The sequence below is a fragment of the Mustelus asterias genome, unplaced genomic scaffold (genome assembly GCF_964213995.1).
Source record: "Mustelus asterias unplaced genomic scaffold, sMusAst1.hap1.1 HAP1_SCAFFOLD_76, whole genome shotgun sequence".
In the NCBI taxonomy this organism is placed as follows: domain Eukaryota; kingdom Metazoa; phylum Chordata; class Chondrichthyes; order Carcharhiniformes; family Triakidae; genus Mustelus; species Mustelus asterias.
In genome coordinates this window covers 489771-500885 of record NW_027590135.1, presented here as the reverse complement: position 1 = coordinate 500885, position 11115 = coordinate 489771, and the positions used below count along the sequence as shown (strand labels likewise).

At 44.6% G+C, this 11115-nt stretch overlaps 1 non-coding gene across 1 annotated transcript; it reads right to left on the bottom strand.

Moving 5' to 3' along the window:
- Positions 1-2819: 2819 nt before the first annotated feature.
- Positions 2820-2891, bottom strand: trnam-cau (transfer RNA methionine (anticodon CAU)). Its single transcript has one exon. It is a non-coding gene; the product is annotated as a tRNA-Met (tRNA).
- Positions 2892-11115: the final 8224 nt, after the last annotated feature.

The following is an 11115-nucleotide window of genomic DNA, read 5'->3' as shown; positions in this document are numbered from 1 at the left end:
AATTGTAGCAAGACACTTTTCTTCATCTCCTCCAATTCACTTGCAATAAAACCAAACATGCCATTTGCCTTTGTAATTGCTTTAATGAATAATCCAGATTGTGCTCCGAATTCTCCAGAACATTTTAAATCCGTCACATTTCAAACTCTCCTCAACTCTGAAGAAGAGTCACAGACAACGAAAGCATTAACTCTGTTTCTCCCCCGATAGATTGTGCCAGACGTGCATGAGGTTTCTCGCATTTTCTGTTTTTATTTCAAATTCCGTCACTGCGCCATCCTCATCACCTTTTAGACAGATATTTGTAATTTTTTAACTCTCCAGTGACTTAGGCCACCAACTGTCTTGTCATTTAATCAGTGCTGCACTTCTACTTGTTTAGAAACGACAAGAGAACAGTTCACACTCGATTCAATGATGAATGATGAATGAGAAATTATGTGAGGAGTTGTGACAGAAAATGAACATCTCCGCCTTCTCCCTGTAACGCGGCAGAAAACGATCTAATTCCTTTCGAACGTTTCAATTGAATCTGTATCCACCGCACTTTCCAGCAGTGCATTCCAAACTTTAAACACTCACTGTGTGAAAAATGTTTTCCTCGTCTTCCTATTCCTTCCTTTGCTCATGATGTTCAATCTGTTCTCTCTCATTTTTCATCATTCCACAAGTGGGAACAGTTTGTCCCTATCCATTCTGTCCAGACTTCTCATGACATTTAATACCTGTAAGCGGAACCCCTGATGGAGTGGTAAGATTTTTAAACCAGTCGACATTAAGGCATTGATAAAACTCGCAGCATTCAGTTAAATGACTTTTAAATACGTTTATGAGCTAACAGGAAGTAATGTGAGATGCAGTAATTTTATTCAAATGAGTAATTATGATTGTAAAATACATATGCGGATATTTTGAATGGATTATTATTGACTTTAAGGAAGTTACCAATTGGCAGTAAACCAATCCAGATAACCCTTTGTCAAAGGGTCATCTGGACTCGAAACATTAGCTCATTTCACTCCTTACAGATGCTGCCAGACCGGCAGAGATTTTCCAACATTTTCTCTTTTGGTTTCAGATGACAGCATCCGCAGTAATTTGGTGTTATTTTAGAGTTGTACTATTGCACCTCATTTAGAGTTGTAGGACTGAGAAACGTTACTAATGAAATGGATTAGATACTTTGGAACTGTTTTCCTTTTACTTTTCATTGTCTCTCTATAATCTTCCTACCAGAATGAATCACTTCACAATTCTCAGCTTTGAATTTCATCTGTAACTTGTCCACGCATTCCGTCAACTTGCCGATGTACTTTTTGAAGTTTTACACCAGGCTCCTCACAGTTCACAATGCTTCCAAGTTTCACATTGTCCACAAATTCTGAAATTGTGCCCTTTGCACCATTACCTCTGTCTAATATATCCTGGTGCATGTTCACAGTATCTACACCTTGTGTGCGTATCAAACTGGGTTGAGGCTTATAACAGAAAAGAGGAGCCAATGCAGATACCTGCCTGCATATTCCACGTAAATGCTGCAGAATTGTAGTCAAGTGGTTTTGTTATTATTGTTAAGAGGAAGTAACAGAGGATGGTTTCGATCCATCGGCCTCTGAGCTATGGGCCAAGCACTCTTCAGCTGCGCCACTCTGCTACAGAAAGTCCATCTTCGCTTCCACCCGCTCCCCAGTCTCCGCCCCCTCCCCCCTCCCCCACGACCCCTGTCCCCTTCTCCCTCCCCCTCCCCCTCCTCCCCCGTTCCCCCTCCTTCCCCTCCCCCTCCACCTGCCTTCCCCTCCTCCCCCCTCGCCCTCCCCCTCCCCCGCCCCCTCCTCTCCCCTGCTCCCTCCCCCCTTTCCCCTCCCGCTCCCCCTTCCCTCCCCCTCCCATCTCCCCCTCCCCCTCCCTCTCCCCCCTCCCCCTTCCGCTCCCCTCTCTTTCTCCCCATCCCCCCTCCCTCCTTCCCACTCCTCCCTCCCCCCTCTCCTCCTCCCCCTCACCCTACCCCCACCCCCGCTGCCTATCAATGCAATCAGTCAGATATTCACTTCCACACTTTTGTTTAACACCATCACCAGTGTCAGGAGGCTCAGCCTGGCTACACAATTCCACTGCATTACACCAAGAATAAAAGGTCAGAGAAAGACACACACAAAAGCAGCCAAAGAGGTTGTTTGTTCACGTGTAACGACAGTCACGGAATTGATCACTGATGTTTGAAAGGAGTTTTCTCTTGTAAATATGTTTATAAATATATTTCCCGCTGTGTAACTGTGCTCTCTGCTGTTCAAAGATGTTCACTGTTGTTGTGCAAAGTGTTTCACTGTTTATCCTGCTGTGCTCTATGATATAGAGGTTAACAACATGGAAACAGCCCCATCGGCCCAACCTGTCCATGCAGCCCAGTTTTTTACCACCGAGCGATTCCCAATCGCCCGTGTTTGCGCCATACCCTCCAGACCCATCTTCCCCATGTAACTGTCTCAATTGTTGTTGAGAGATGATTTCTGCTGTTGTGTAAGATGCTCCGCTGTTGTGTTTCCGGCTGTGTAAATGTTTTTTTTTTTCTATTCTGTTAATATGGCCCCTGCTCTGCAAATGTGTTCCATGTTGTGTGAGAAGATTCTCCGTGAAGATGTTTCTGTCAGTAAATTGTTGCATGTTGTGTTAAGATGTTCCCCGTTCGTATGCTTTCTTGCATATAAAATTGATTCACTGCAGATTGAGGTTTTTTGGAGAAAAGAGATGCCGATCGAAATACCTGTCTGCCGACTCCACGTAGAAGCCACAAGTCGTTTCATTGCCAGTGAAAGTAGGAATAGCAGAGGATGGTTTCGATCCATCGACCTCTGGGTTATGGGCCCAGCACGCTTCCGCTGCGTCACTCTGCTCCGGCAAGGGGCATTGCTGCTGCCTATCAATATAGTCAGGCAGATTTTCGCTCCTGTATCATTTAATACACGTTCCAGTGTCAGGACGCTCAGCCACTGCATCAAAGCGAGAATAAAACAGAGAGAAACACACAATAGCAGTAAGAGAGATTGTCTGGACACGTAACGACAGGCAAAGGTGATGGGAAACCGGCAAAGCACGGAATTGGAAAATCGATCTCTATTTTTAAAGGAATTTTCTGTTGCAAGTCCATATTTGTAAATATATTTCCTGCTGTTTCCCTGATGCTTTCAATATCTTTCCGGTTGTATAAATATGATCCATGTTGTGTACTTTTTTAAAATGTTCTGTTAATATATGCCCTGCTCTGAAAACGTGTTCCGTGTTGTGTGAAAATATTCTCCGTGAAGATGTTTTCTGTTCGGCAGAAAGATGATTAACTGGTCTCATAATGTTCCATATTGGGTTAAAATGTTGCACGTTGTGTTAAGATGTTCTCTATTCTTGTATAAAACTCTGGTTAAACTGCAACTGGATAACAATCGCCCAATTTCGACTGCATTTTACCCTCTGTTAGTGAATGTGATTGGGGGATTCAGATTGTATCCAAACATGCACGTGAGTGAGATTTGTTCTGTATCTATCTGTCTCCGGTTGTAGTTGCGAGTGTTTATTTGTTTTATTCATTTCGAGAGGTGGGCATCACTGAAGAGGCCAGCATTCATTGCCAATCCCCAGCTGACATTCGGAAGGTGATGGTTTGCTGCTTTCTTGAACGGCTGCAGTCCATGAGGTGTCGGTACAGCCACAGTGCTGTTCGCCATACAGTCTTTCAGCATTTTGCCACTCTGACAGCGAAAGAGCCGCGATGTCTTTCCAAGTCAGGATGGTGAGTGGCTTGAGGGGGAGCTTGCAGTGCTGGTGTTCCCATGTATCTATTGCCGCTGTCCTTCGAGATGGTAAGAACATAAGAAATTGGAGCAGGAGTAGGCCATCTAGCCCCTCGAGCCTGCCCCGCCATTCAATAAGATCATGGCTGATCTGATAGTGGTTTAGTTCCACTTACCCGCTCGCTCCGCAAAACCGTTAATTCCCTTATTGATCAGAAATCTATCTACCTGTGACTTAAACATTTTTAACGAGGTAGCCTCCACTGCTTCAATGGGCAGAGAATTCCAGAGATTCACTACCCTCCGAGAGGAGAAGTTCCTCCTCAACTCTGTCCTAAACTGACTCCCCCTTATTTTGAGGCTGTGTCCTCAAGTTCTTGTTTCCTTTCTAAGTGGAAAGAATCTCTCTGCCTCTACCCTGGTAGAGGTGGTGGGCTTGTGGGTGCAGTCTAAGAAGAGTAGATGAAGAAATATTGCTCCCATTGCCTGAGGAGAGAAGGATGGCTTTTAATGTGCAGAGTGTTTAGGACCTGGGGATGCACTGCCTGAGAGGGCGGCAGAGGCAGCATCAAATCAGGGCTGTCAAGGGGGAATGGAATCAGCACCTGAAGTGAAAGGATTTCCATGGTTATGAGATAAGGACGGGAAAGGGATGAGCTGAGTTGTTCTTGTACATACCAGCATAGAGACAAAGGGCCGAATGGTCTCCCTCTCTTTGCTGTCCCTTCTAAGATTCGAGGTGTATGAGTGTTGGACTCATTCTGTATCGCTCTGTCTCTGGTGCGACATATGTGTGTGATGTTCATTATGAATCTCTCTGAGAGACTTTGCAAATCTGTACACATTCTATCTGGAAGGTACATAATTGAAACAGGGCCTTTTGTTCTAATTAGTACATGATTCCACACGATCCTCTACTAAAAATCTTCAACGTAACATCATCTGCTTATCTCTGAAATTCATTCTCCATCGTCTCATTACCGAGATTTTCCTTTCGTACATCTGTGCTCGTCGACTCAACTGCTCCAGGTAATAGCAAATTCGAAGTTATACTGACTGCATTTAAAACTACATTAATATTGATTTCTCTATGGAATGTAATGCCGATATCCAATCATTAACTCCTGTTTGATCTGTCTCTGCAACAGCGACAGTTAAGATGCATTTTTCCGCTCCACTGCAGTTCTGTATTGCGGCCAGTGGATGGCAGCACACTCTGGTAGGCTGAAGTTCAGACATCAGAGAGGGACACAGCAGACAAGAATTGTTCACATCATATTGAACCTGGGACTGAGGAATTTAGAAATACTAAATCTTTTGGCCATTTCATTTTGAAATCTACCAGTACGCTGCTTCCCTCTGTATTCGTCATTTAAATCCTGATAAATGAGCAAGGCTATGCTTATAATTGAATGTATTAGTGCCGGTTGGCATTTTATTTGGAGCCAAATGGCATTTGAATCATTAGCTTAGTTAGAATTTCATTCAGCAACAGTTTAATTATTAGTACAAACCTATTAAAGCATATTTTTCAGAACGTTTTACCTATTTCTGATTGGGGATATTATATAGAGAGAAATTTGCTTTTCTTGATATATATTACTGACCTATATCTGGGTGCTTAGGTTTCGATCTCAACATTTGTCAGTGGTGCAAAATTTGAAAATATTATGATTTTTAGTGAGGAGGATATTGATAATCTGCAAGAAGATATAGACAGTCTGGTGGAATGGGCAGACACGTGACAGATACAATTTAATTAATGTAAGGAAGTGTGAAGTGATGCATTTTGGTCCGAAGATCGAGGAGAGGTGATATAAAATAAAGGATACACCTTTACCCGTCCTCATCCCCATTGCACCTTTACCATGCCAAGATTCCACAGTCTATTCACCCATCACAGAACCCATTGAATATCCAGCCTGCAGTCTACATTGCACATTCTACTTGCACATTCATCATTCAACATTTAACACTCCCATTTTCCGATGTACCTTCACCTTGCAACATCTCCCTGCGCCGTCTCACAAGCCAGCCAACGTCGCACCTCCACTCTGTCCATTGCCCATGCTAGGCTTATCCTGCCCAGTCCACATTGTGTTTCACTTTGCTCAGTTACAATGCCCAGATTGCACACTGTTCCAACTTTATATTCTCCATTAATAATAAATGAACAAATAGAACCATCCCTTGATTAAACACTGTCACCTTTTAGTGGGTGAATTTCATGAAGTGCTGTGTGTGGTTCCCTCCTTGACCTTGATGCTTCTGTACAAATGTAGTCAAAGGAAAATTATCCAAATATATCTTCAATTCTCCTGCTCATTCACAAGGAAATGAGCGGGTGATGGATACCGTTTCAATAGTAGCTTTAAAAGATAGAGAATGGATTTACAAATTTAAAATCCAAGGGAGAGATCAATGCCTGGAGTTGTTTTCAGGCTGTGGCGACGAGAATAACAATGCACATTTTCGATTTGAATTGTTCAAAATACTAGAATGGAATATCTATTGTGGATGAAAGGAAACTTTAAACTGTGCAACTGTGCTGTGCTTCAGCGGCTTGTCATATAGTCATAGAGGTTTACAGCATGAAAACTGGCCCTCGGACAACTTGTCCATGCCGCCTTTTTTTCAAAACGCCAAAGCTACTCCCAATTGCCCACATTTGGCCCATATCCCGCTATACCCATCTTACCCATGTAACTCTCTAAATGCTTTTTAAAAGACAAATTTGTACCCGCCTCTACTACTGCATCTGGCAGCTTGTTCCAGACACTCACCACCCTCTGTGTGAAGGAAATTGCCCCTCTGGACCCTTTTGTATCTCCCCCTCTCACCTTACAGCGATGCCCTCTAGTTTTAGATTCCCCTACCTTTGGGAAAATATATTGACTATCTAGCTGATCTATGCCCCTCATTATTTTATAGACCTCTATAAGATCACCCCTCAGCCTTTGACAGTCCAGAGACAAAAGTGCCGGTCTATCCTGCCTCTCCTTATAACTCAAACCATCAAGTCCTGATAGCATCCTAGTAAATCTTTTTTGCACTCTTTCTAGTTTAATAATATCCTTTCTATAATAGGGTGACCAGAACTGTATACATTATTCGAAGTGTGGCCTTACCAATGTCTTGTACAACTTCAACAAGACGTCCCACCTCCTGAATTCAATGTTCTGACCAATGAAACCAAGCATGCCGAATGCCTTCTTCACCACTCTGTCCACCTGTGACTCCACTTTCAAGGAGCTATGAACCTGTACCCCAAGGTCTCTTTTACAGGAATCTCCATTCATCCATCACCTGCTGAGCATATCCAGCATTTTCGGTTTTTGATTCTGGTTTCCAGCTTCCAGCTTTGCGTTGTGTTCTGTGCAGGTGTTTAACTGGAACAGGGAACAGATTCTGATCAGCGCTGTGGCAGATAGAGTAGAATGTGCCCCCGACTATCAAGCCTGTGAGATTACACTCCGAGCTGTCCACGAGAATAAGGAAGAGAAAGAGGGAGGATCATTCTGTGATGGACAGATTTCATGTAAAAAGGACAAAATGGTCTGTATTCCCACAGCTGTTTTAACAGACATAAGATGTAGCAACATGACTTGCAATCAATAAAGTCCCTCTTCACAGTCCTTGACTTTTTAACTACGAGATTGTTGAACTTTCCACATTGTCAATTATCCATATATGGACAAGTAAAGCAAACTTCCAGCATGTGGCTCTGTGGCGCTTTGGGTAGCGCGTTAGACATCTAAATAATGGCAAGTCAGCCATTCAAAGGTTGTGGGTTTCAGTCCCACCAGAATCGGACTTGGGGTCCGATTAGTAGAAAGCAGGTTGCTGCTCCGTTCATGTGATTCAGCTTCGGCACCGACATTCCCTGCTCTGCCATCTCTCCACGCTGCTTCTGTTTATTGGCTCCCAGGGAAACCACTGACTCAAAAATAAATCGCAAACCCCGGGGGCTTTCTTAAAGTTTGACCCGACGTTCGCTGGTTGGGTGAGAAATAGTAGCATCTTTTTCAATTCGATATTTCGCTTCTTTTGAAAATCACGAAGATTAAACAACACACACGTGCAACAACAACAACTTATAAATAACTACAATCAATAAATAAATATCAGTGCCCTGCAACCTGGTGGTGTTATTCTGATGTGTCTGCTGTGCTTGTCCTTCTAGGCTGTCGTGGTCGTGGGTTTGGAAGGTGCTGGCAAAGGAGCCTTGCTGTGTTGCTGCAGTGCATCTTGTAGATGGCGCAAACTGCTGCCATTTTGTGTCGGGAGTGGAGGGAGTGAAGCTTTATGCATGGGAAGCTAATGAAGTGGGATGCTTTATCCTGGATGATGCCAAGTTTTTGCAGTGCTGTTCAAACTGCATTCATCCAGGCAAGTTATCTCAGGAAACCAGGTGCTCCGGTTTCCTCCCACAGTCCAAAGATGAGCAGGTTGGGTGGATTTGGCCATGCTAGATTGCCCCTTGGTCACCAAGGTGTTTGTATCGGTAGATTAGCGGGGTGGATGCGTGGCTCTGCGGGAATAGGTCCTGTGTGCGATTCTCTGTCGGAGAGTCGGGACAGACTCGATGGGCAGAATGGTCTCCTTCACCACTGTCGGGATGGTGTGATTCTAAGGCGATTTGACTCTGTTCTAAATTCCCTGAGAAAACAATGGAACGCTATGTTTGTAGAACTTGGAGAATTGGATTTATTGCAAATTAAATGTTTTTTTACTGCAAGATGATGAAAGTACGTGGATCACGTCAATAAATAGTCAAGATACTTGTGGAGACTCTCGAACTATGTTTTTTTTATCGTTGTGGATTATCCACTGTGAAGGGAAAGACAACATTGACAAGCAAGAAATGGATATTGCGACTTACGCAGTTGCAAAGTTCACTGGAAAGGAATCCGAGGATCTGAATCCAGAATCTTCTGGTTTACTAAATCGGTGCTTTAACCAACTAAGCCCCAGAGCCTGATACCGCTCTTCGTGGGTACAACAGAATGCTGGAAATACAAAGAACAAAGAACAAGGAACAAAGAAAAATACAGCACAGGAACAGGCCCTTCGGCCCTCCAAGCCCGCGCCGCTCCCCGGTCCAGGATTGAATCCTGAATCCAGGATCCCCGCCCAATTTTCCAGCCTATCTACATACCAATATCCTATCCACCGAGCTGTCCCTCACAGCTACGATGCTTTGTTCAACACAACCTATTAACTCACCCCCACCCCCCCATTCCAGACCATGTGATCTCCAGGGAGAGGCGAAAACCCAGAGTGAAAACCCCAGGGCCAATATGGGGGAAAAAATCTGGGAAATTCCTCTCCGACCCCCTGAGGCGATCGAAACGAGTCCAGGAGATCACACGGGCCCTGATCGGAAAATGCTTCCCAACCCTAGTCATTTCCACTTCCACGAACACCATATGAATTCCCTGCCCCCGAGACAGGTTCCCAACTATCCGCAGTCTCGCTCTGTACTGGCACCAGCAAGATGATGATAGAATGAAGCCTTGAAACGAGAAACAAGGAACAATTAGCCCGCGCCGCTCCCTGGTCCAAACGAGACCACTCTTTTGTATCCCTCCATTCCCACTCCGTTCATATAGCTGTCTAGATAAGTCTTAAACGTTCCCAGTGTGTCCGCCTCCACCACCTTGCCCGGCAACACATTCCAGGCCCCCACGACCCTCTGTGTAAAATATGTCCTTCTGATATCTGTGTTAAACCTCCCCCCCCCCCCTTCACCTTGAACCTATGACCCCTCGTGAACGTCACCACCGACCCGGGGAAAAGCTTCCCACCGTTCACCCTATCTATGCCTTTCATTATTTTATACACCTGTATTAAGTCTCCCCTCATCCTCCGTCTTTCCAAGGAGAACAACCCCAGTTTCCCCAATCTCTCCTCATAACCAAGCCCCTCCATACCAGGCAACATCCTGGTAAACCTCCTCTGTACTCTCTCCAAAGCCTCCACGTCCTTCTGGTAGTGTGGCGACCAGAACTGGACGCAGTATTCCAAATGCGGCCGAACCAACGTTCTATACATCTGCAACATCAGACCCCAACTCTTATACTCTATGCCCCGTCCTATAAAGGCAAGCATGCCATATGCCTTCTTCACCACCTTCTCCACCTGTGACGTCACCTTCAAAGATCTGTGGACTTGCACACCCAGGTCCCTCTGTGTCTCTACACCCTTTATGGTTCTTCCATTTATCGTGTAGCTCCTCCCTACATTATTCCCACCAAAATGCATCACTTCGCATTTATCAGGATTGAACTCCATCTGCCATTTCCTTGCCCAAATTTCCAGCCTATCTATATCCTTCTGTAGCCTCTGACAATGTTCCTCACTATCTGCAAGTCCTGCCAGTTTTGTGTCGTCCGCAAACTTACTGATCACCCCAGTTACTCCTTCTTCCAGATCATTTATATAATTTATATCAATCACAAACAGTCCAGATCATTTATATAAATCACAAACAGTCCAGATCATTTATATAAATCACAAACAGATCTGGTGGTATTAGTGAAAAAAGAGATATTACCAGATCTGTAACGTACCTCTGAAAATAGAGATAGTTCACATTTCAGATGCAGACCTTTCACGGGAATGACCGGTTCTCTCTCCACAGATGCTATGGGATCTCGGATAGATTCATGAAAGAAAAATAACTGAATCCCACAGTGGCCCATCGAGACTGCACCGATTTCCCTGTAAACCTTTCAAATCCGCCTTTCCCCGACACCCGCCCACCAGGGTCTCAGGGGAGGTGCTCCTTAGGAATTCACAAAAGAAAGCACATCAGAGGGAATCACACAAATCACTCAGTGAAACACTTCCACTAAACATTGAGCGGTTTATCGTGAGCTTGGTTCCACTTACTGTTTTCAGACACACACCTGGTATAAAAGTAGCCGTGTTCAGGATGTGATTCACACACAGTTTTCTGCTCTGAAGGCAGATGTGCTCCTTCTGTGGCACGAGGTGATTTTTTAAGAAGTACTTTATTCATACGGGATATGTGTGCCGCTGGCGCGAGAAGCATTTATTGTCCAAATTAATAATCTTTGAGTAATTGGCGATGAATTCATTCTGGTGCCGCTGCAGTCCATGTGGTATATGTGCACATACACTCCTGTTCGGGAGGGAGTTCCAAGATTGTGAGCCAGCCAGGGGAACGGTGATACATTTCCAAGTCAGGATGAAGTGTGTCTCGGAGTGGAACTCACAGGTGGTCGTTGTTTCTCAGCATCAGCTGCCCTTGTGCTGCCAGGTGAGAAATTTCTTGGGTTTGGATGCTGCCTCGCGAACGAAAAATCAC